The 6068-nt window shown below is 43.7% G+C and overlaps 1 non-coding gene across 1 annotated transcript; it reads left to right on the plus strand.

The window, feature by feature from the left end:
• Nucleotides 1-5591: 5591 nt before the first annotated feature.
• Nucleotides 5592-5782, plus strand: LOC135509800 (U2 spliceosomal RNA). The gene has a single exon (XR_010450972.1). It is a non-coding gene; the product is annotated as a U2 spliceosomal RNA (small nuclear RNA).
• The last annotated feature ends 286 nt before the right edge of the window (nucleotides 5783-6068 follow it).

Genomic DNA, 6068 nt, shown 5'->3' on the forward strand with positions numbered 1-6068 from the left:
AGGAAACGGGTTATCATATACTTGTTCTCCCCGCTGTAGGTCATTTGTAAGTAGGAAACAGGTTATCATATACTTGTTCTCCCCGCTGTAGGTCATTTGTAAGTAGGAAACAGGTTATCATATACTTGTTCTCCCCGCTGTAGGTCATTTGTAAGTAGGAAACAGGTTATCATATACTTGTTCTCCCCGCTGTAGGTCATTTGTAAGTAGGAAACAGGTTATCATATACTTGTTCTCCCCGCTGTAGGTCATTTGTAAGTAGGAAACAGGTTATCATATACTTGTTCTCCCGCTGTAGGTCATTTGTAAGTAGGTAACAGGTTATCATATACTTGTTCTCCCCGCTGTAGGTCATTTGTAAGTAGGAAACAGGTTATCATATACTTGTTCTCCCCGCTGTAGGTCATTTGTAAGTAGGAAACAGGTTATCATATACTTGTTCTCCCGCTGTAGGTCATTTGTAAGTAGGAAACAGGTTATCATATACTTGTTCTCCCCGCTGTAGGTCATTTGTAAGTAGGAAACAGGTTATCATATACTTGTTCTCCCCGCTGTAGGTCATTTGTAAGTAGGAAACAGGTTATCATATACTTGTTCTCCCGCTGTAGGTCATTTGTAAGTAGGAAACAGGTTATCATATACTTGTTCTCCCCGCTGTAGGTCATTTGTAAGTAGGAAACAGGTTATCATATACTTGTTCTCCCCGCTGTAGGTCATTTGTAAGTAGGAAACAGGTTATCATATACTTGTTCTCCCGCTGTAGGTCATTTGTAAGTAGGAAACAGGTTATCATATACTTGTTCTCCCCGCTGTAGGTCATTTGTAAGTAGGAAACAGGTTATCATATACTTGTTCTCCCCGCTGTAGGTCATTTGTAAGTAGGAAACAGGTTATCATATACTTGTTCTCCCCGCTGTAGGTCATTTGTAAGTAGGAAACAGGTTATCATATACTTGTTCTCCCCGCTGTAGGTCATTTGTAAGTAGGAAACAGGTTATCATATACTTGTTCTCCCCGCTGTTTGTCATTTGTAAGTAGGAAACAGGTTATCATATACTTGTTCTCCCGCTGTAGGTCATTTGTAAGTAGGAAACAGGTTATCATATACTTGTTCTCCCCACTGTAGGTCATTTGTAAGTAGGAAACAGGTTATCATATACTTGTTCTCCCCGCTGTAGGTCATTTGTAAGTAGGAAACAGGTTATCATATACTTGTTCTCCCCGCTGTAGGTCATTTGTAAGTAGGAAACAGGTTATCATATACTTGTTCTCCCCGCTGTAGGTCATTTGTAAGTAGGAAACAGGTTATCATATACTTGTTCTCCCCGCTGTAGGTCATTTGTAAGTAGGAAACAGGTTATCATATACTTGTTCTCCCCGCTGTAGGTCATTTGTAAGTAGGATACAGGTTATCATATACTTGTTCTCCCCGCTGTAGGTCATTTGTAAGTAGGAAACAGGTTATCATATAGTGATTGGTAGGAGGATAACAATAACAAATCAGACATTGAATATTTATTTTTTAAGCCTGGTCAAGTTAATAATGATGCTGTGGATGATGTATTAAACCACCCAGACATTTCAGAGATCCCGTCGTTTTTCTGAACTGAGCTGCAGGACAGGAAGGAAACTGCTCAGGGGCGTTACCACGGAGACTATTTTAAAACTGCTAACAGAGTCCAATGTCTGTTTAGGGAGAAAACTGAGGATGGATCAACAACATTGTAGTGACTCCACAATAATGACCTAAATGACAGAGTTAAAAGAAGAATACCAATATTCCAAAACATCTGTCTTGTATGCAAGAAGGCGCTAAAATAATACTGAAGAAATACACAGCAAAGGAATACACTTTATGGCCTAAATGAAAAGCCTTGTGTTTGTTTGTGGCAAACAAAACACATCACTGAGTGATTTTTGAGCATCGATGGTGGCTGCATCATGGTATGGGTATGCTTGGTGGTGGCTGCATCATGGTATGGGAATGCTTGGTGGTGGCTGCATCATGTTATGGGTATGCTTGGTGGTGGCTGCATCATGGTATGGGTATGCTTGGTGGTGGCTGCATCATGGTATGGGTATGCTTGGTGGTGGCTGCATCATGGTATGGGTATGCTTGGTGGTGGCTGCATCATGGTATGGGTATGCTTGGTGGTGGCTGCATCATGGTATGGGTATGCTTGAAGGTAGCTGCATCATGGTATGGGTATGCTTGGTGGTGGCTGCATCATGGTATGGGTATGCTTGGTGGTGGCTGCATCATGGTATGGGTATGCTTGGTGGTGGCTGCATCATGGTATGGGTATGCTTGGTGGTGGCTGCATCATGGTATGGGTATGCTTGGTGATGGCTGCATCATGGTATGGGTATGCTTGGTGGTGGCTGCATCATGGTATGGGTATGCTTGGTGGTAGCTGCATCATGGTATGGGTATGCTTGGTGGTGGCTGCATCATGGTATGGGTATGCTTGGTGATGGCTGCATCATGGTATGGGTATGCTTGGTGGTGGCTGCATCATGGTATGGGTATGCTTGGTGATGGCTGCATCATGGTATGGGTATGCTTGGTGATGGCTGCATCATGGTATGGGTATGCTTGGTGGTGGCTGCATCATGGTATGGGTATGCTTGGTGGTAGCTGCATCATGGTATGGGTATGCTTGGTGGTGGCTGCATCATGGTATGGGTATGCTTGGTGATGGCTGCATCATGGTATGGGTATGCTTGGTGGTGGCTGCATCATGGTATGGGTATGCTTGGTGGTGGCTGCATCATGGTATGGGTATGCTTGGTGGTGGCTGCATCATGGTATGGGTATGCTTGGTGGTAGCTGCATCATGGTATGGGTATGCTTGGTGGTGGCTGCATCATGGTATGGGTATGCTTGGTGGTGGCTGCATCATGGTATGGGTATGCTTGGTGGTAGCTGCATCATGGTATGGGTATGCTTGGTGGTGGCTGCATCATGGTATGGGTATGCTTGGTGGTAGCTGCATCATGGTATGGGTATGCTTGGTGGTGGCTGCATCATGGTATGGGTATGCTTGGTGGTGGCTGCATCATGGTATGGGTATGCTTGGTGGTAGCTGCATCATGGTATGGGTATGCTTGGTGGTGGCTGCATCATGGTATGGGTATGCTTGGTGGTGGCTGCATCATGGTATGGGTATGCTTGGTGGTAGCTGCATCATGGTATGGGTATGCTTGGTGGTGGCTGCATCATGGTATGGGTATGCTTGGTGGTAGCTGCATCATGGTATGGGTATGCTTGGTGGTGGCTGCATCATGGTATGGGTATGCTTGGTGGTGGCTGCATCATGGTATGGGTATGCTTGGTGGTAGCTGCATCATGGTATGGGTATGCTTGGTGGTGGCTGCATCATGGTATGGGTATGCTTGGTGGTGGCTGCATCATGGTATGGTTATGCTTGGTGGTGGCTGCATCATGGTATGGGTATGCTTGGTGGTGGCTGCATCATGGTATGGTTATGCTTGGTGGTGGCTGCATCATGGTATGGTTATGCTTGGTGGTGGCTGCATCATGGTATGGGTATGCTTGGTGGTGGCTGCATCATGGTATGGGTATGCTTGGTGGTGGCTGCATCATGGTATGGGTATGCTTGGTGGTGGCTGCACCATGGTATGGGTATGCTTGGTGGTGGCTGCATCATGGTATGGTTATGCTTGGTGGTGGCTGCATCATGGTATGGGTATGCTTGGTGGTGGCTGCATCATGGTATGGTTATGCTTGGTGGTGGCTGCATCATGGTATGGGTATGCTTGGTGGTGGCTGCATCATGTTATGGGTATGCTTGGTGGTGGCTGCATCATGGTATGGGTATGCTTGGTGGTGGCTGCATCATGGTATGGGTATGCTTGGTGGTGGCTGCATCATGGTATGGGTATGCTTGGTGGTGGCTGCACCATGGTATGGGTATGCTTGGTGGTGGCTGCATCATGGTATGGGTATGCTTGGTGGTAGCTGCATCATGGTATGGGTATGCTTGGTGGTGGCTGCATCATGGTATGGGTATGCTTGGTGGTAGCTGCATCATGGTATGGGTATGCTTGGTGGTGGCTGCATCATGGTATGGGTATGCTTGACATCAGCAAAATACTGAGGAGATTTTCAGGATAAATAGAAGCGGGATAGAGCTAAGCACAGGCGAAATCCTAGAGGAAAACGTGCTGCTTTACACCAGAGACTGGGAGATGAATTCACCTTTCTGCAGGACAATAACCTAAAACACAAGGCCAAATCTACCCTGGAGTTGCTTACCAAGAAGACAGTGAACGTTCCTGACTGGCCAAGTTACAGTTTTGACTTAAATCTGTTTGAATATCTATGGCAAGACTTAAAAATGGTTGTCTAGCCATGATTCCCAATATCTTGACAGAGCTTGACTAATTTTGAAAAGAATAAAGAACACAATCAGAGGTGCAGAGCTCGTAGAGACTTACCCAGAAACACTCACAGCTGTAATCGCAGCCAAATAATTGATTCAGGGAGTGTAATACTGATGCAATACATTTGAGTTATTTCATTTTTCTTAATCTTATTATAAAATGTAGCTTTTCTTCCCGTTTAACATTAGAGTATTTTGTGTAGATTGTTGACAATTATTTTATTTTTATTTAAATACATTGAATTCCATTTTCTAAGACATAAAATGTAAAGAAATCCAAGGGGTCTGTATACTTTTGCAAAGCACTGTATAAACTGGGCAAAACGGTATGTAAACATTATGAAAGTGACCAGTGTTCAATGACTCCAGGGCAGCAGCCTATAAGGTGCAGAGTTGAGTAACCAGGTGGAAGCTGGCTAGTAACAGTGACTAAGGTTCAGGGCAGGGTACTGGGTGGAGGCTGGCTAGTGGTGACTGTTTAACAGTCTGATGGCCTTGAGATAGAAGCTGTTTTTCAGTCTCTCGGTCCCAGCTTTGATGCACCTGTACTGACCTCGCCTTCTGGATGATAGCGGTGTGAATCAGGGGACGTATAGATATTAAACACAATTTTTTTTATTCTGGAAAAGTTTTATTAACAAATTTCTGTTAAAAATATATAGACTATTTTTGCGTTGATGACGTATGCATTGAAACGTGTCAAGTGGTTCAACATTCAAATGTATTTTATTGACAACAAAGAACACCTTGTACAAGGCGGCGTTCGGTGGAAGTCGGGCGCCACCAAGTGGACACTTATTTTAGTTGTGGAAGCAGTGCTTCGAAAGATAGTTTATAAAAAAATATGTTATGTCAGTTTTATTATCTACAAATTGTTTCTCCCACCCCTATTTGATAGATTATTATTCAAATTTAGCTGTAAATCTGTTTTTAACTCAATAAGGATTTATCTCGTTTCCGATTGGAGGGTGGATGACCACTTGACTTTGGAACCTACCAATATGCTAATTTGTAACAGTGAAAAGTGTCTTTTCCCGCCGTTGATCAACTCCCAATCTATGCAGATTTTTTTAAACAGAATCATCTTTGATATTTGTTGTAAAGTGTACAGAGCTCATTTTGGTGTAACCGTTACCGGATTTGACGTGTCTGAGAACGGCACCTTCCTCCCGAAAGCATTACGGTATCGCTTCTCGGCCTTTTGGCTAAGATCAAGTGTAGTGTCTGTTCTTATCAGTTTAATATCTGATACGTCCCCTATCACGGGACCATATATTAAATTGATTTTTGGAATAGGGAGATGGAATAGGGGCTTGCTCCGTCCACTCCACGCATCGAACTGGTATTGCAGTACCTCCAGGAACGGTGCACCCTCTGCCGTTGTAAAGGAAAAGTAGACTAAGTTAACCGGATGGCTGTTTTTGATCAGAATCATGATAAAATTGCTTAAACGCAATATCCATGTCAATGATGCCTCAACAGTGGTGGTCAAGTCAGTCACCCATATTTATCACATATGCAGAATACCACTTTACCGTAATATTTTACTTGCAATTCCTTAACCAACAATGCAGTTTTAAGAACATTTTAAAAAGTAACATAATAACAATAATGAGTCGATGTGAGGGGTTACAGGTTAGTCATTATGTTGACTATGACAGC

The sequence above is a fragment of the Oncorhynchus masou genome, chromosome 22 (assembly GCF_036934945.1).
Source record: "Oncorhynchus masou masou isolate Uvic2021 chromosome 22, UVic_Omas_1.1, whole genome shotgun sequence".
NCBI lineage: Eukaryota > Metazoa > Chordata > Actinopteri > Salmoniformes > Salmonidae > Oncorhynchus > Oncorhynchus masou.